The sequence below is a fragment of the Ctenocephalides felis genome, unplaced genomic scaffold (assembly GCF_003426905.1).
Source record: "Ctenocephalides felis isolate EL2017-DRISC unplaced genomic scaffold, ASM342690v1 CF-g0.4_SCAFFOLD_01886, whole genome shotgun sequence".
In the NCBI taxonomy this organism is placed as follows: domain Eukaryota; kingdom Metazoa; phylum Arthropoda; class Insecta; order Siphonaptera; family Pulicidae; genus Ctenocephalides; species Ctenocephalides felis.
In genome coordinates this window covers 151378230-151399663 of record NW_020538040.1, presented here as the reverse complement: position 1 = coordinate 151399663, position 21434 = coordinate 151378230, and the positions used below count along the sequence as shown (strand labels likewise).

Here is a 21434-nt window from a genome sequence, read left to right as displayed (position 1 = left end):
TCTATTCATTGCCATACATTTATTATAATTTTTTATTATGTTTGCTAAATGTAAAGCATTGTTAAATTTAGTGAAATAAAAAATTACAATTAACAACAGAATAAATGCAGAGACTGTTAAAAATGCTATGAAATAAATTAGGAAATAAAGCAAAATTATATTATAAAAACGTTGCAAATTACTCCTATTGTGGTGATTAATTTGAAATATATTTTGAGAAAAATTGAATTAAATAAAAAAAACTAATATTCAAAGCATATTTTGAATTAATATTTGTAATTATAATTATAGTTGGCTTGTTTTCAAAATTATTATTTTGTGAAGATTAATTTGATTTTAAACCATGTTTAAACGCATTTAAAACAACTGAATTTGACTGCATTAATACAAAATTCATACATGTAAAATTAATATTTATGATTATCAATAATGTTCGTAATACTCACTTTTCTTCAGTAGGTGGAAATTTCACGATGAGAAAACTCGGTTTATAACACTTTTTCAGTCTCGGATACCTATAATAAAACATTTTATATTTTCATATGTTTTATATTTTTATCTATACATATAAAGATAGTGTATGCTTGCAATATTCAAATAACTGTTTTTAATAGATGCATATGTATTATATATATATATATATATATATATATATATATATATATATATATATATGCTGAGCGAAGATTAACGCTTATAGGCGCGAGACGCAATTCCAGACATTTGTGATTTTTTATAATTCTACATCTTATTGTAGGCCTATAATATTTCAATGTTATTTTAGACTACAAAATCAATCGTTTCATCAAAGTTCAATCACAATCGGCAAAAAAAAAATAATTACGAAGAAACAACCAGCAGATCTCTACTAAAAACTAATCAGCACGATTCCCTACCCATATTTTTCAGAATTTTTAAAATTGATTTAGGATTTTGTGCAAAACCGTTGACAAACATTTTTAAACTGTTAGAAAAAGTTATATAAAATGTAAAAACGAAACAAAATATTTTTTTTTCTTGTTGATGAAAATATTTTTTTTTAAAAAATAGATAAAAATATTGGTTAAGAGTCATGTTAATTAGTTTTTGGTACAGATCTGCCTGGCTGTTTCTTCTTAATTATTTGTTGATTTTTTGTGTCGATTCTCATTAGACGTTAATGAATTTATAGATTTCAAAATCTAAAATAACATATTAAAATATTGTAGGCCTACGTTAAAAGGTAGAATTATAAAAAATCGTCAACGCCATCAATCTCATAGTTACTATATATTATAAAATGTAACAAAAATGTTATAATTATAAAAAAGTTGTCTTTCTTGTCCTTGCAATTATCTGCAACCACTCTAAGTTATTTAAATCACACTAATTCAACTATTCAAGGTTATTTTAAACACAATAATATTTTATCAACTTTAAGCAGAGATGATCAAAGCTCGATTGGTCACTGAATAAAAATTTGGAAATGCGTTTGAAATATAAACTGGAAAAACGTTATCATGGAAACACAAATCCGAAGCCAACCGAACAAAAACGAGTCGAAACGAATCGAATAAGCATACTCTTTTAACAGCGCCAAACCTATACCGTTTGGTGTGGCAACTACTGATTAGCGTTGATTGACTGACTTTGAGATTTTTTAAAAGTGAGCTTAAATACAATACTGTTTTAGAACATAAAGTAGATTGAAATGAAACAATGATCGTTAAAATTTCACAAGATTTTTAAACCTCTATATAGTTTTTTAGTTTCAACTTTTTTAATCGCAGTAATAATATATTCAAAAATTGTAATTTTTAATAATTTTTTAATTTGATATTTTTAATATTAATAATGTTGAAAAATACTTACTTTTCTCCAGGACCAAAGTGGATATTCTCGTAATAAAAAAATCGGATTCTTCTAATAATTTGCTTTTCACACGTGTTGTAAACACCTATAATAAAATATTTTTTATTTCCATAGGTTTTATATTTTTCATCTATACATATAAGTAACTTTTGTTTGCCTTAAGGAAAATTTTAAATTATTAATTTTTGAAATAAGTGCAATTTTAAATAAGAAATTTTTGAAAAAAGTGCAATTTTTTGAAATTTAAGATTATTTATATATATATATATATATATATATATATATATATACTCTTGGCCTTACTCGTCTTTTTAAATGAGTTTTATATTTTTTTAATAATGACTTACTTATTGATGAATGCAAATTGATAGAAAAGATGATAATTGAATGCAAATTCTAACCTATAAATATTTATATTAAAATTTAATTAATTTATTTGACATATTTTATTTTATATATTCAGTGTTCTAAAAATGTATTATATTCTAGTGTGGACATCATTTGTAATCTATAGGAATCTACAAAAAAAACATATATATATGCTGCGCATTGATTAGCGCTTGTAGGCCCGCGACGCAATTCCTAACAATGATTATTTTTTTTATAATTCTACCTCTCATCGTAGGCCTATAATATTTCAATATGTTATTTTGGATTACAAAAATAATTACGAAGAAAAAGCCAGACAGACCTCTACCAAAACCTAATCCCAACTCCCAACCAATATAAATAGTTCTACAATTGTGTATATGGTTAGAATTATTGGTCGCCTTTGTGGCCATGGTGCCGCCATTTTTTTACAATAATTTTTCATTTTGTTACTTAAATATACGCTAAAATAAAATATAACTTCCCCAACATCACAATTTCATTACCTTCCAAAAAAAAAAATACTAAAACACGTTTTCAGGCTTTTACGGTGTTACTTAAAACTTATTGTTACCTATAACCCTTAACGCCATTAATCTTTTAGTTACTATATTTTTGGAAATACAAAAGAAATGTTACCATTTTATTATCAACTAGTTAACTTACGTGTATACTTGCAAATATCTGCAAACTTACAGATTCAGCTTTTCGCACTATCTTAAAAAACAATAATCACAATTATATTTTGTCAACTTTAAGCGAAGACAAAGCTCGACTGGTCACAGAATAAAAATTGGGAGATGCGTTCAGCTTCTTGTTGTAGCCAGTGGCACTGATTGGTGGAAATTGATTCTCTGGTTTCGAGGCTATAGTATAGCCTCGAATACAAATTTATAAAATATAAACCTATTTATTTAATTTATTTAAATATTTTTAAAAAATAGTGGTGTTGTTATGTGTAATACTTGCACTATTTATCTTGTACATAATATATGTTCAATTAAAAAAACGATATCATCTTTGTCTTTTTAAGTTGGAACACTGCCTTGTGCAATTTCAGTTCAATGTTTGTGCAATATCTGGCAATACTGTTCAGTGGTTTTTAAATATTTCTTTGTGAAATTAAGTAATGCTTAATCAATATTGAATTGTGTTATATGTGATATTCTAAAAAAATCGAAGTTTGTAGATATCGATCAGTAATTTGTATAAGTACCTACTATGTCATTTATAAATATAAAAAACCTTATTACAAGTTAACCAAATATTATTATCAAATAATCTAATAATAAATACACGATTGCTGAAAAACATTATTAACTTCCCATAGGGAATATATAGTAATCGCAAAAAAATAGAAAATGAATTTTTTATAAATTTTAACGTTTCAGAGGTTTCTGAACATTTTGGCATACCTTAGATAAAATGGATGTATGTATGTGCAGATACAAATTTTTGTAGACGATTTCGAGAACACGTATCAACCGATTTGAATAATGCAAAAAACATTCGATTCCTACCGATAAGGAGACTTACTGATTAATTTTCGGCAAAAGCAAGCCTACCCGTTTCGAAGGCACGGGGTACAAAGTGCCAAAAATGGTATTTCAGTTTCTGGAAGAACGGAGCGTTCGATTTGAATAATTCAAAAAAAAAATACTTGTATTGACGAAATGAACAACTAGTAAATTTTTCGGAAGCGCGATTACTTTAAAAAAAATTTCAGAATTTTAAAAAATTCTATCTATTTTTTTTCAAAGTTTTTTTTTTAATAGTTTTTGGTACGGGAAGTTTCAACAATTTGCCTTAATGCACGATGCCATGCACCACTACATAATAATTATATACGACCTTTTTCTGTATACGACCATTTCTGTGCCTGAGCATATGCACGTTAATCTGAAATTGTACCAAGCATCATGAGCGCTCTGTGCTTTGTAGCAATTGATTACAGTTGACGTCCAAACTTAAATAAAATACTTTCTTTTAGAATACTAAATAGATAAAATAAATTGATACAATCACAGATATTCTAAGTATGTTTGAAAGATATCAATTCAAGACCATATTGATTATTATCTATTTGTAATAATGAAAATTTTATTTTTGAAATAAACAGTTAAAAATTAATTTACATCTCAATCTTTTATAACTTGAGTACATTTGTATTTACTTTGATTGTTCAATTATTTATTATTAAGTATCAATTATTTTATTTAGTTAGAAGTTAGACGTTGATGTTGACAGTTGTTTTTGCTTAAAATAAATATTTGTAGGTTTATTTTTTTAAATTATAAATGGCAAATAAAATAAAAATGCAAAAACTTTTAAATTGGAATAAAAATAAGTCATGTCAAATATTAACCATAATAATTAGTTTTCATAAAATTCATTCCAATTGAAAAAACATACATTTTATTGTTGTCATATGGATCAACATTTTACTATTACCAGATACATAACATTTTATCAACTTTTTATTCGTATTTTATTGAACATTTTACCCGTAGACATAATTCTTATAACGTATTTCAGATAAAAGTTAAATAAATTATTCCAGTATTATACAAGAACATTTCAAATTAGTATTTCTTCCTATATTTCCTTTCGGACCAAAAGTAAACAACGGCCAGAAAGAATGAATAGAATGAAAACTATTGATTTAGCTTCGAGGAAAATTGACGTAAGAAGTATTCCGATATTGAAATACCATGAGGATTTCAATATAAAATTTCTAGAACAAGTATACTGTGAAACAAAGCCTTTTTTCAGAAAAATGCCTCTCTAATTGACAGAAATTCTAAAAAAAGGACCATTGTGTGTGTTGGACTTTTTTGCATTATTTGAGAATTTTCTCACAAAATAAAGCAATAATTTTCAGATGTAATTTTAACTTTTTAAGATTTTGAAAAATCGATTAAGAATATTCATGTATGATAGAAGAATATAGATATATTGTCCACACTTATAAACATTCCAATCATATGTGTTTTCGTTGTTAGATTTTTTGGTTGTGGGCACTGTTATTTAGTTTACGAGACCTTAATATGAAGTATATTTTAATTTTTTTAAGTATACTTTAATTAATTGTTTTATAAAATGTATTGTTGATTTTAAGTGAGATTCTGCAGTTTTTTATATAACCTCTAGAGGGGTAAACAGGACCATGTGATTCTTTATGCGGACAATGGAGTAAATCAATAAATAATAGTAATAAATATTAAATAAAAGAGTAAGTTAAATTAAAAAAGCAATTTTACAAGCGATGAGTCAAATAACTAGTTACTCCTACTATGCTAATGATTATTTTTAACGAAATACCAAATTAAGGTTATATACAGTGTTATTTCTATAAAAAATAAACCCAGGAATTTATATTTTGCAATGATTGAATATTGTAGCTATTATTTCGTAAAATTCCTTTTAAATTAAAAATAAGACATTAAATCTGTATGCCATCTAGTAAGAAGAACCACCAGGTGACAAATTTATGAAAAACTGCAAATAAATATATTTTCACAATGATAAATTAGGTGGGAGTTTCACTGGAGATAGTCGGATAGTTTTTTGTTTGATGTGTTATTTATTGTGATATAATGCTTGGTTTTCACAATATAATTGCTCAAAATCAAATTGGACTTTGGACTACCTTACCTCTTTGAAAACAGTTTTTACAGGGGTACATTAACATATACCCCATGTCTTGACTCTTAAGCTTTCTTATATTGCTTTTTCAACACTAATTGATTTATTTATAATCTATTTATAGATAAAATATAGATAAATTATAATCTTTCAGAGCTTTCAAACGTTTAGTTTATTGCCAAATCGAAAAAATCAAGCAGCAAGAACTTCTAGCCAAATGGGTCAACCGGAGACCTTATACACATATATAAATATATGCTTATTTTGATTATGTCCAAACAATATTTTTATTTCTCTTTTGGTAACTGTCGATAAATTACATAATTACATCTTGCAAATCATTTAAATCGTTGTCAAAAGGTAGATAATAACTATTTTTTCCTCAAATTGCAATTCAGTTGGCTTGCCAGCAAACCTTATTTATACAAGTAGATGTTAAAGCCATGACTTTTGAAAACGTACTTTTATATCTACTGTATAGAAAATCTATTAATCATTATTTTGTCTTCTATTCCTGATAATGATCACTATAATGTTGATCTATTACCAGACCAGATTTTTTTTGGATTGTCGAGATAAGGAAAATTTACCAAACAAAGATAATCGAATGTCTTCCAAATACTATAGATTTTTTTGTATAAATGGCAAATATATACTCTCGTTTCTTATGGTCTTTCCGTATCTATCATTTTCAAACGTGTCTTTTGTTTTTTGCGAATGATTCCGGGTAAAGTGAACAACGATGTTCTTCAAACACTATGCTTGGCACTATGCATGGCACAGTGCTGAGTACCGGAATATACATTCTTTCACATAAATGCATATATATATATATATATATATACTAGATGACCCGACAGACGTTATCCTGTACCCACATCTACGGTTTTTTAATATCCTATACTAATATTTACCGTTCAGTTAAAAATAATAATTATTGTTTTTCGAATTACTATTTACACCAATATATGAGTGATGTTAAATGTAGAACTGCTTCAAATAAAATGATGACCCAATTCCCACAGCTAACACTTTAATTATCCTTTTAACAAATATCAAAACATGTTCAATAAAATTGTATATCAAAAATTATACACTGCAATTTATGAAACAATTTTTTTTCTAATAGCTAAATTTATTTTAATGCCAAAGGTTTTACAATATTTTTAGTCATACATGTAGATGTGGGTGTATAAATGAATGATTTTTTGTTTATTCGCGACATTGATTTTCCAAATTTATCACACACGAAATCATCGTCTCTCTTTGTGATTTATGGTCATAGCATAAGATACACATGTTGAAAATGGGAGTCTTTTAAAAAGTATAACAAATTCAGAAAGAATTTTTATACTTGTATTATAAGTATTAATATACTAATACCTTGGATTTTTCTACTTAAAATAATTGCTTCAATAACGTTGCCTATAATTTTTATAATTTCGAATTATATTTTAACTGGCTTTCAGTAATTTTAATATCTAAATTACATTTTTCTCACAAATAATTCAATATAAATTACTACTTAAGTTTTGATTTTAAGTGAATTAATTTGTCAAATCCTGTTCACATGTGCTCTATTCAACATACGATCAACAAAATTATTGCAGTGAATGGAGAGGGAAAAAGCGTGTGCCCGTGTGTTAAAGGGCTTGAAAGACACTCTAGTTGGACAGCCGCGCACTCCTTAAACAATCATAACTTAATCAATATTTGTGTAACAGAATAATAATATAAAGCAATAATTAGTCAGAAGAAGACCTTAAATTTTCATCTATATACCAATATACGTATCTTTTATTTTTTTAGAGATATAATAATAAAAAATTGGTTGTTTTTTTAAATAGATTTTTTTTCATGAGTTTTTTGAAAATAGTTTGTGCTAAAGTTGTGGTATTTTCCAGAAACCATCCATAGATATGTTTTCTCTAGGGATAGTTTAACAGCATTGTCCTATGATTGTCCTTAATTTATTGTTATTCAAGGTTCAAACAAGACTGAAATATCTTATTATTGCGGCAATTATTTTTTAGGGATAGTTTAAGAGCATTGTCCTTAATTTATTGTTATCCAAGGTTCAAACAAGACTAAGATATCTTACTATTGCGGCCATTATTTTTTTTAAAAAAGTTTGACAAGGTCAGCACAGCTACTAAGTATAGAGTATTGTAGAAGCTCGTCCACATCCAAAATATCTCTTACGTCCTCAGATGAATAAGTGCTCATAAAATAAGAAACTATTATTTTATATACGTGACTACTTTTATGCTTGCAGATGGGTATTTCCGTAGAATTCTAAAATCTATAACACGTTCTTGACATTATGTAGGTGCTGTATAGTGTATAATAATCAAATTAAAATCGACGCAATACTGGAGTTTATTTGCTTCACCTGCACTAGTAAAATCGTAAGATGCACTTATTGGATTTCTATTAAATTTGTAGCCGATAATTTTTAATATGAAATAATAACATTTAAAGTACAGTTATTGACTTACGTGTAATTAAATTACTTACATATTGAATGATGACTCTATAAATTGTACTGTGTGAAATTAATTTTGTTGAACTTATAATTCAGTTTTATTGTTATTGAAATAATTTATAGAAACGTGAATTTTCTTCTCGTAAGGCTTCGTGAGTAAATTCAGCTAATAAATATACGTAATTTAAATTTTTGATATACTATTTTATTGAACATGTTTTAATATTTGTTAAAAGGATAATTAAAGTGTTAGCTGTGGGAATTGAGTCATCATTTTATTTGAAGCAGTTCTACATTTAACATCACTCATATATTGGTGTAAATAGTACATTAATGAATATGTGCGTACAGTGGTATAAATTGAGTAAAGCGAGACATAAAGGTCAAATTTGACTTTGAGCAAATACAATGTTAAAAACCAACCAATTACATCAAATCAATTAACACATAAAAAAAGACAGCTGTTTGACTATGTTCAGTAAAACTCCCAACAAATTCATCATTGTATAAACACGGTTATTTGCTGTTTTTCAGAAATTTGTAACCTGGACCTTTTTGTCTTATAGGCGGGGTAAATTGGGAAACAGCTCCAATATTTTTCCAATTTTCTCCAATTTTGAAGAAATTTTACAGAATAATAGTTACATTATTCAACCAATACAAAATAAATATTTCATGGGTATATTTTTATAGAGATAACACTGTTTATAACCTTGATCTAGTATTTATGTGCTGAGTTGGAATTTATTTAATTAATTATTTAATCAATTTAATTAATTAATTATTTATTGTACTAACTGTAAAATTATTTTTTTAACTTAAATAACATGTTACTTTCTATTTTTTATTGTTTACACCTTTGCCAGTAATAACGTATACTTGAAAATTATATTGATGTCTCGTAAACTAAACGCGCCAAAGAAAATACATTTGTTCTAGATTTTCAAACATTGCTGTTGTGGACCTTTAGGCCTCGTTCTACCCTATAGCTTTACATAAATACATACACTATCATTTTAAATAAATTTTTAAAGATCCTATTGAAATCGTTATTTTGTTCATATATAATTGTGATATCAGCATTTACCATTCGATTCCCAATATTGGAAGTACCTATATGATGTTTCGCCATTGTGCCAATAGACTTTATTGTTAAGTCAATATAACGTACTTGAGTGTTTAGAATGCTTAGAATGTTTAGAGAGACTATTTGACGTTCCGTATTTGTATTTCCTTTGTAGATTACTCTCATTCAACAATTCAGATACTTTGATATATAATATTATCTGTAGTTTGCCAACACTATGATGTTCGACGTCGATGTCGTACTGCCAGACGAAAGCTCGCCCCGGACAGATTTGACGCCCGTTCTATAATATATAACGAAGGCTGATGAACAGCAGCACGATCTTTTATGGCAACACGATCTTTTCGTTTTTACTCTATTTTTAAAAGCTACTTATATAATTTATTACTTATAAAAATCATCTAGAGTATGCGCAATGATTTAAAAACAGAAAAAACTAAATATAAAAGATTTTTATTATAAAAGGTACATAGGTTTTTAACTAAAGCTATCGCTTAGTGTATTACTGCTCTTGTTTTCTAAGCTTTTTTGTTTAACTTTTAGTTTATAGTATAGTACAACTAGCTGAGACTGGGTATGATTGTGTCAGGGTACGGTAGTGACAGTCGCCATAACAGGTAAACTATACTGATTTGAGGGAGAAAAAAGATGTAAACTATACTGAGATAGAGTCCAGAGGGAAAAAGAAGATGTATGTTTGTACGAATAAGTTTCCATTCTTGCATTGAGTCAGCGCCCTGTAGACCATACTCCTTTTAAAGAGTCGAAAAAGTTTCTATGTTTGATTTCTTTTATTAATAACTATTGCTTATATACTAATAGGTCTCTTCGTTTGGTATTTTGCTGTAAGCTGAACATTAGTAGTCAATTACCGCCACTTAGTTCTTGAATAAATAATTTAACTCAGTCTTAACTATGATTTGTTTTCAAAAGCGTGTATTTGGGTACAGTTGTGACATATGGTTGTGGGTCTTGTACTTTTCAGATCAATATTAAACAAAGGGACCGATTCTGCCGCATAACAAACAAATGTTATGGCAAGGCCATGTTACGCTCCAAGTTTCATACATTATGGTACTGAATCATGCTGAATTCTGTCAAAATGTCATGTATTTGCTGTACGTTCATGCGTTTTACACATAAACGGCTACGTCACTTGTATGTTATAAAGCCGAGTCAGAAAGACCCTGCTATCTAACATCGTTTTTATGACAGCAATCCCTTTTTCCAATATTAGGAACGAATTTGTATGGAAAGTTCTTCATAACATTGCCTTGCCATAACCTCTGTTATGCGGTAGAAACGGTCCCAAATAAAAATCGAGCTTAATAAGATAAAATACAAAAAAAAAAGAAAAAGGAAAATTCAATATAAAAAAATTCTCGTTAACTTTGTTTGAAAAATTATGTTTCTGACAATATAAATCGTTATAAACTATTTTTACTATGTCTATAACTATTGTTTTTTAACTACGGGTATACCGTCCATACACCCAGGACAGTTGTGACACTCGCCCATTTCCTACATGATTTGATTTTATGACTAATTTGATTTTATGCTCTAGAGTTGTGTTGATTTTTTTTATATCCGTAAGTAAAATGCGTTTGCAGAATATCAAAATAAACTTTCTCAATCTCAATTTGCTAACAAAAAAATTAATTTGTAGTTGGAGAGTTTTAAGAATTGTTACCAGATATGTTTATGTGGTAGTACTAGTTTCTAACACTAGTTTAGGAAAAATGTGACAAAATTGTACGAAATAATATTCTTGATGCCTTTTATTCAGTAATAAATTAAAGTCGTGTTGAATTCAGTCACTAATTAAGAAACAATTCAATTATATAACTTTTCAGTAACAAATGTATTCGACTCGCAATTTATATTTTTTATTTTTACATTTAGTGATAATTAATCATAAAAAATATCAAGTTTGATAAAAATATGCACTAATCTTGAAAATAAAAGTTCATTTTAGGTACAAAATACTTTGGTAATAAAATACATTTATTGACGAATAACGTTTATTTTTTTAGTCATATTACATTTATTAATTAAATAATATATATATATATATATATATATAAACATATATATACGTATATATATATATATATATATATATATTGTGTTCTAATTGATTCGTGCTCTGTTGAAACAAACAATTAATCGCAGCCAATTCGTCCAATATAAAACTTCAAACATTAAGTAATTACATTTATTGAAACTAGGCCAAACGTACAAAAAATATTTAAAAAAAATGAAAAATGAAAACAAATCGCAATGAATAAAATGGAATGAAGTAAATTGATAAATCATAATTGTACGCAACAAATTGTGTTGAAATATCCGCCTTTGATCAGACATATTATTGTATTATTATTAATGCAACAATTAATGAAAAAAGTGATCAGAAATGCATTTTTAACGGCTTTCTCAGTTTTTAAAAGAGAAAACATAATAGTAGATGTTTCCTTCAAATTATTGGTATCAACACACTTAAAATTGCATGTTTTTATATAAAAAATATAGTATGCACTACATCCTTCGAAGCGTACATTCTTCACTCCGCCTAGAAAAATATACTCCCTAGAAAATGTAGTTCACAGTCAAGGCAATACATCTACTGCATATTTTTTTCTCTAAAATAAAGCGATTGACAATGAAATATTATCATTAAATACACTGGAAGTCGTTTTTTTTAATTGAATTTCTGCTGAAATGTCTCATTTACTAAGCTCGACCTCTTTCCACCACACACCTGAATTCGCCGTAATACAAAAGTGGGCGTCTGTTTATAAAGAAATTGTAATGTAGTCGTATTTCGTTTGAAGTAGAGTTTTATACCCTATTTGCCGTACCGAAGCTTTTTTTACTTCTCAACCCGTCAATAAAGTTAAGCGACTTAAATACAAAGAAAAAATAATCGCATAGAATAAAGCAAGGTAAGAAATAGAGTACAGTAAGAGGCACATTCATTGTGAATTCTCGTTAAATACTTTTTTAGAAAGAAATAGAGTAAAGTGAAGATTTATATTGATTTTGAATTCTGGTTATTATCAGTCTCGTGCTGTACTTGTGCATATTTACGTAAGGTGCATCGTCAATTAATAAATATTTCAAAATGACATATAGATGAAATATAAAGAACAGCATTATAGTTTTGAAAAAAGTGTTCTATGTTTTCTAAAACAATATAAAACCATAATGCAAAAATAGTATTTTTGTTTTTCGTTTAATGCCATTGACTATACAGTACACAACAAAAATTGACCTAATTTTCAAATTTAGTATACAAGATTGTTTCTTGCAAAATACTTAAATATGTCAAAAATCTGTATAATTTATTGATTGGTATATACAGTATACATACAACACAGAGATATATATTTGATTGACAAACCCTGAATTTTTTGCCCCGAAGTAAAAAACAAAACTAAATAACTTAAAAGAAACTATAACGAAAACAATTTTGCTAAATCCTGTCAGTTCCTTGCCTACATATATACATCACACACTTTTCTTTTAATATTATTCTATATTATTCATTTTTTTGACAAAAAGTTTGATCATAGACATTGACACCACTAAAAATCCTTATATTTTTCATTTTCAAAATATTCAGGTTAATACATCAGAATAAGAATTTTAGAAGTTCATAAAATCTTTATTAAACTCCAAACTAAATAATTGTAATCACCTACATGTATAGACCGAACACCCAATATAGTACATAAAATTAATTGTCAAGATTGCGATGCAATTTATGTAGGTGAAACAGAACAGCACCTAAAAAAATGGCTGAAACAACATTACAATAATTCCAAAAATTAATCAAAATCGATCAGTGATCACATAAAAAAATTATAATCATAACTTTCATTTCGACGTTCAGTACTTTATAATGAGACGAATTTGTTTTAGAGACGTTTCGCAATGTGCAATAATAGTATAAACAAGAGGCATGATCCAACTGTGCTTGGTGAACAATATCCAGTAATATCAAACAATGTTTTGAAAACTATTTTGTTGATTTTTTTTTCAAAATATCATTTCTCAGTTGACTTTTATAGTTAAAAACAAAATTGATTGTTACAAACTATTATTTCAGAGTGATTTAATTTAAAAAATGACAAGATTTAAAATTAATATATATATTTTTTGTAGTTCACGAGTACTTCAGTACGTTTTGAAAACTATTTTGATGATTTTGTTGTTTTTTTTTTTTTCAAAATAACGTTTTTCACTTGACTTTAATATTTAAAAACAATATTGATTGTAACAAAATATAATTTTAGAGTGATTTAATTTAAAAATGACTAGATTTAAAATTAATATATATTTTTTGTAGTTCATAGATGATTTGTTTAATGAATAACACTAGTTTTGTATTGGTTTTTGGTGCAACTTTTTTAAATATAAATTTATGTTTCTAATTATATTCTATACTTTTTACTCATAAGCTATTCTTACAGTGTCTCTATCTTTTTCATTAGTAATTCACTGAGGATATATATAAAATAACATATAGAAACGGTTGGAGTTTAATAAAGATTTTATCAACTTCTACAATATTTTGATGTGATTTCTTGAAAATTTTGCCAAACATATCTCAACATAGAAATGAATTTGGATGTAATATAACCAATTTCAGCTTTAACTACTTAATTTGTTGTTAAAATACCATTGATCTCCATAAATTTCTCTGACCGATATTCCACACATGTGTAAAATTTATACTTATAGTTTTATTAACAGGCTTAAAATTCTATAGACCAGATGATTCATATTATCTGATAATTTTAGAAGATTGCCATTTATTCGACTGACAGACGACCATTGGAATTATATTAATGAGGTTCCATACGATGACGCATTTATATCATTTCAATCAGAATTCTCTAATTTATTAAATCACAATAATCAATGTACAGCTCACTGGGTAATTTATTATCCCATAATGAATGCCCATATTGCTCCGCAATAAATATTCTGGTTTTAATGAAATTTTGGATAAAAGCATGAAATATGTTATACCTGTGCGTCAAAATTAATCTTAAAAGTTAGTTATTCCGACCACGAGGCTGATGTCATTTGTTCGAGATATCGATTGCATAAATATTTGATTATGGAAATATAAGGAACCTCCACAGCTACGCTCTGCTACGAGCAGAGGCAAACGGCATTATAACGATACATGCTACTCGTAGAAATGCACAGAGGAAAAGTAAGTTGCAAATAAGGATATGTACCTTTGCTGAGGAGATAGTGAAAGACGCCTTTTTGTTCTTTAAAATATTTATGATGTATTCAGAAAAGACTACTAATGGCGCGTTCTCGGAAAAAGTTTCTGAATAATGAGAACGAGCGAAACATTGTATTTACTATTTGAACGTCGTTCTCTAGTTTCGGTACTGAAATGTACAACGCGACCTAATTTGATACGGAATTGTGCATTTGTAGAATTTTTAATATACATAGCAACAGTAGTAACAATATTATTTTAACAACGCATCTGTAACAGGGTTGAAAATACATTAGAGATTTATACTAGTCGCAGAGTCATTAGTTCACTCAATATAATTATTATGAAATAATTACTTTTTTCAACTTTACAACTATTGTAGATTTATACACACCTAGACCTTATACATAATAAGTTTATATAGAATCCGAATCTGCCGTAAAATAGAACTATGTTACGTTCATACAAAATGGTACTAAATACTATCAACTGTCATGTGGTTGCTGTACAGTCAGGTGTTTTAGATAGAAAACCTTATCTAGAAAACGTACAATTAATAAATATACTGATATATACTATATCATAACTGCATATTTGAGCCGTAAAATAGACCAACGTTACATAGAGCTAGGCTATGTTAGGTAGCACTTCTCATACAAAATGATACTAAATACTGTCAAATTGCTATGTGGTTGCTGTATAGTCTGGCATTTTAGTTAGAAAACCTTACCTAGAACGCACAAATATCAAACTGCACGTTCTCATAACTAAATCTTTGTGATATGGTTTAATAACATACGAGTGAAATTGCATTTTATGTGTAAAACGCCTGATTGCAGCAAATACATCACTGTTTGGATAGTATTATTTCACCAATGCAAAATATAAATTTCATGTGTATAATTTTCACGGAGATAGCACTGTATATAACCTTGATCTGGTATTAAGTCAGAAAAAATTATCATCAGAGTTAAAATAACTATTTATTTAGTTTATATCTTTGCTTTATTTGCGTTAATATATTTTTACATTTATTTACTATTTTTTATTACTTACGCCATTGTTTGGGTGAAGATTCTTCACTCCATACGAGGGGTTTGTTTCAGATTAATTTATGTATCAAACTTACATATAGAACATTTAACGTTCAATATTCCTGTATATAAAAGTTATTGCTAGGAACAGAATCCTGTCCAAGTAATATACAGAAGCTTTAGTAGAACAATTCATAAAAAATATATAGTTGAAGTTGTGTACATAAAGAATATTGTGGATATTCAATTCCAAAATGGTCTTTTCATATGTACTCATTGTTTATTGATGGCTAACATCTAATTCTCTAGTCCAATATCTAGTTGATATATTCAAAAATAAGAAAATTTCTGAAATTCAAAAACTTTGGAATTTTACATTTTTAAATAAATGAAAAAATTAGTATTATTATATATATATATATATATATATATATCTCGTATTCTATATTTCTACATAATAAGTATTAAAAATTCTTGTACGCTACTGAACTCTATTAATTGTAACAAATACAATATACCATAAAAACATTTTTCAATTCATTTTTAGCTACTTTGAAAATCACAGTTATAAATATTTCATAGAAACCTTACCGTGTCTAGAAACTACTATATATTTTTTAAAAAACCCAGCAATGAAATCCTGTTTCATTCAGAAGGTTATAAATAAATTTCATATGCATACGCTTTAATTTGAAATATAATTACATAATTTGTGATATAACTCCCACAGTTTGTGAACACGAACAAATCTGTGCATAAATCTACGTACTAATTTCAGTTATTACAGAAAACATTGTTTCAAAATAAACAATCAAACTGCGGTCAATTCTTGATATAGCTTAAGTTTATTTTATGTTACAATTATTTAACGCATTATTTCATTCCAAAACAAAAGTGTTATATGTGCCAAAAAACCAGTGCCAGAATTATTCATTTCGTGTATTTGAACAATAATTTACTAATACAAATGGACGCCTAAATCGCTCTTAGTTATTTCAATTTATGCCAGAGCAATTAATCACTTAAGTGTCAGAAAAGAGTTTCAACGAAAATATCTATCAGTTTAAATAAACACGTGCTGTTACATACATTGATAAAGGAAAGCATTAAAATGTATTGGTGGCTGTCTAAATTAACAAAGTATGTATTTTTCATCAAATTTATTTGTTATTTAAATTACTCTAATTTCGTAAATCTATTTTTTATCCTGTGGTTGGAACGAATCTATTTACAGAAATAAGGAGAAAATATTGTCATATTTTTAAAATATTTTGCCTCATGTATTATTGCACATTCGTAATTTTATTATTTACACTTGGCATTTATAAACATTTTAAGTAGCTCTGAACGTTATCAAAATGTAAATATACTATTAGAGAAAATTGGAAGTTAATGTAGAAGAGATTGGGCATGATTGTGCCACCTTTTTTGATCAGCAATAATTTTGTTAATTAACTTCCCGTAGGGTAAGTTATTGTAATGAGCCGAAAATCGGAATTGAAAATTTTTACATTTCTCGACGTTTTGAAGGTTTCTGAACGTTTTGGCATACCTCAGAAAAAATGGATGTGTGTGTGTGTATGTGTGTGTGTGTATGTGTGTGTGTGTGTGTATGTATGTATGGATACAAATTTTCGCCCACGTTTTCGGGCGTACGGATCAACCGATTTGAATGGTTTAAAAAGCATTCGATTCCTATTAATAAGGAGAAGAGCTGATTAGTTTTTGGCAAAGACAGCTCCAGCAGTTACGGAGATAAGGAGCAAAGAGTGCAGAAAATAGAAATCGAGTTTTTGAGAGAACGGAGCATCCGATTTGAATGATCTAAAAAAACATTCAATTAGTAATGATTGGGAGAAGGGGTTATTAGTTTTTCGCAAAGACAGGCCCAGCCATTACGGAGATACAGAGCTAAATGTACAGTGAGAACTAAGCGTCCGATTCAATTGATTCAAAGAACTTTCTGCTTGTCTTAACAAAATAATTGATTTTGGAAAAAAAAAATTTGTACATTTTTTTTTTTTTTTTGTTTTTTTTTAAATTTTTTGTATATCGAAAATAATTCAGATTTTATTTTTAATTCTGACTATAGTTCTAATATACTTTAAACAAATAATTTCAACTCTGCAATTCAGTTTATATAATTCTTATAAATATTAGACAATGTTACAATATTTATAATAATCTATTTGAAAACATTCAATATTCCTCGAACATTTCGTTACGGTACGGGAAGTTCCAGCAATTTGCCTTAAGGCACGATGCCACCCACCCCACTAGTTTACTATTTAGATGGGACAAAAGGAACTTAAATGGTAAATTGAACATTTGCCTACGTAAAAATACTGAAATACTGTGCTTAAGTTCCATGGATAAATCATAAAATCAAATCATACATAAAAAGACTAGTGTCAAAACATTAGCTATAAACACCAAATAGGTTTGTAACTTTCACCAAATAGTTTTTATAAGCCTATGCATGTAATATAGCAATATATAACAAAACATAATTTTTTAAACAAAGCTAACAAGAAAACTTCGTCTTTTTTTGTATTGGATTTTCCTTTCCTTTTCTCTTTCGAATATTATTTTAGTTAACTTAGATTTTTTTATTTGTTTAATCTTCACAAAGGACAAGAAATACATGTCACAACCGAACCCAAAACACACTTTTAAAAACAAACCATCGTTATGGCTGAGCTAAATTATCTACGCAAAAACTAATCGCTGATAATTAACTGCTAAAGTTTAACTTACAGCAAAATAATAGACAAAGTGATCGATCTGTATACAAGTAACAGTTATTATTAAAAAAATCGTAAGAATAATCTTACTTTTGACTTTTTAAAAGCAATATGGTCTACTGATCATATTAATGTAGAGTAGTCTATATGCTCTAATGGAAACGTGTTCGAACAAACATACTACATCTTCCTCCCTTTGCGGACCTTCCTGTCACTACCGTAACTTGGCACAACCGTACCCAGTCTCGACTACTATATAAAAATACGCATTTATAGTTAACCTAGTATTAAATTTAAGAGATTGTAATATCGAGATTTGATCACTAAAAGATAATTATCAACATCGTACGTACTATTACTAATATTGATACTTGTTAACTTCCTATAGGATAAGTTATTGTAATCGTCCAAAAATCGAAATTGTAAGTTTTTACATTTCTTCACGTGTTGAAGGTTTGTTGGCATGTTGGCATACCTAAAAAAATAGATGTGTGTGTTTGTATGTATGTATAGATACAATTTTTCGTCCACGTTTTCAGGCGCAGGGATCAACTGATTTGAATGGTTTGCTACCTATTGATAGGGAGATGTGCTGATTAGTTTTTGATAGCAGGTACAACCGTTTCAGAGATATGGAGCAAAGAGTGCAAAAAATAGAAATCGAGTTTTTGAGAGAACGGAGCATCCGATTTGTATGATCTAAAAAACATTAAATTCGTAATGAAGGGAGAAGTAGTGATTAGATTTTGGCAAGGGCAGGTTCAGCCGTTTTTGAGATACCAAGCTAAATATGCAAAAAAAAGGAGTTTTTGAGGGAACTAAGCATCTGATTTGAATGATTCAAAAAACGTTTTTGCTTGTTATGATAAAATAATTGCTTTTGAAAAAAAAAATTCAAATTTTTTTTCACAATTTTTTTTATATATCGAAAATAATTCAGAGATTAATTTTAATTCTAGCTAAAGTTCTAAAGCTCACTTATATACTTTAAATAAATAATTTTAACTTTGCAATTCAATTTATATAATTCTTATAAATATTAGACAATGTTACAGTATTTATAATAATCTATATGAAAACGTTTAATATTTCTCAAACATATTTTGCTACGGTACGGGAAGTTCTAGCAATTTGCCTTAACGCACGATGCCATACACAACTAGTTTATCTATGTAATGGCATAACCAAATTCTTTCATTTCTAACTCCATAAAAATGCCTGTAAGAATTCCCTACCATCATTAATTAAGTAAAAAGCGATCACTACTTGAAATAAGTATCACTTATCTACCCAAGCGTTATATTGACTGAAATGTCACACCCCTCGTCAAAAGCTTTTGAATAACTCGAAAATTATTATCGCCTCGTGAAGGTCGTATATTTTTGATAACGATTGAGCAGGGCTCACAAGTCATTAACTTCAGAAATAGACTCGAACCAATAATCCGTATAGAGGATTAGCTATTTAATGAAGTAGAGAAGTGAGAATTCTACCTGTTTGTCTGTCTGTGTGGGCGAGTACTCTGACAAAGTGCTCCTTAAACTTGCGATTAGTGCTGCTTCAACTTAGTTCCATATGCATTAGGTAATCCCTTGTAATACGCTTGGTGACTTACTAATATACTTCTAGTTAAATTGCTCTATGTTAATTAAATTTTATGATTAATTCCTTCGATATTAGTTAACTTCGATAAACAATTCTATTTATATAAAATTAGGTATTTAACTTCCCGTAGGGTAAGTTATAGTAACCGCAAAAAAATTGAAAATGAAAATTTTTATATATCTTTATGTTTCAAAGGTTTCTGAATATTCTGGCATACCTTAAAAAAAATTGATATATGTGTGTATGTGTACAATTTTTTGTCGACGATTTGGTTCAACCGATTTGAATGATTCGAAAAACATTCGAACCATACTGATAAGGAGACGTGCTGATTAGTTTTTGGCTAAGGCAGGTGCAGCCGTATTGAAGATACGTGGCATAAAGAGCCAGAAATTGTAATTCAGTTTTTGATAGAACGAAGCATCCGATTTCAATCATTCAAAAAAAATTTGCTTGTGTTGACAAAATAAAGAACTGATAAAACTTAAGTAAAGACAGGTCTAGCGGTTTCGGAGGTCAAGTAAAAAAAGAAAAAAATGCCATTTTGCGGTCAAAAATGATCATTGGACTTATGCACACCAAATTATCTGATATTTTATAGAGATTCTAATAATAAGTATAAATTTTGTTTACGCTTCTATGGGTTCCGTTCGAATGTTAATTTCGCGCTTCGTTATTTCTTCTCTAAAAAAGCCACGCAGCACGATTTCTTTGAGAGAAGTTCAAAATTTTCAAAAAATATCAGAATATAAACAAAATTCAAATTTTTGAAAAAAGTACAATACTTTAAAGAAATTAGAAAATTATTAAAAATTTAATTTTTTCACATTTTTCAAATTTTAAAGCAATACTAACGCATAATTTAAGATGATACGTTTTGCAGAAAAAAATGATATGGCAACGCTATTATAAGGGTCTATCTTAGTATGAATTGCTAGTAATAACTGTCACACAAATATGTATTTGCTGTGAGATCAGGCGATTCACACATAAAACCTAACTTCACGCAAGTGTGATCAATGAGACATCAGAAAGATGCACTTATGATAAAATTTTGTAGGTTGGGTCTTATGTCTTTTTGACTGTTCTTGCGAAGATAGTCCTATAACATAACATTTCTATTTTATCGGAAAATTGCCCCCTTAATCTTGCAATAAAATATTAATAAATTTAATAAATTGTTATAACTAATTGATAGTATAATGATTATATACTTTATATTATATTATAAAAATATATTGTATAAAATATATTGAAAAACTTGACAAAAATGCAAAAATGTTATTATCGTTATTCAAAATTTCAAATGAACTATTTAAACCTTATAGTAATATTCTTTCATATAATAAATTCAATTTGTTTACTTGATAAA

General features: G+C 27.8%; 1 protein-coding gene across 1 annotated transcript in view; it reads right to left on the bottom strand.

Annotated features, from left to right (window-relative positions):
- Nucleotides 1-21434, bottom strand: part of LOC113376058 — a 195817-nt gene that overhangs the window by 7242 nt on the left and 167141 nt on the right. The window contains exons 2-3 of the mRNA XM_026615987.1: nucleotides 1852-1936; nucleotides 447-515 (exon numbers count right to left, since the gene is read on the bottom strand). The gene's annotated coding sequence lies outside the window, so the exon portion shown is untranslated. The remainder of the gene's footprint in view (nucleotides 1-446; nucleotides 516-1851; nucleotides 1937-21434) is intronic.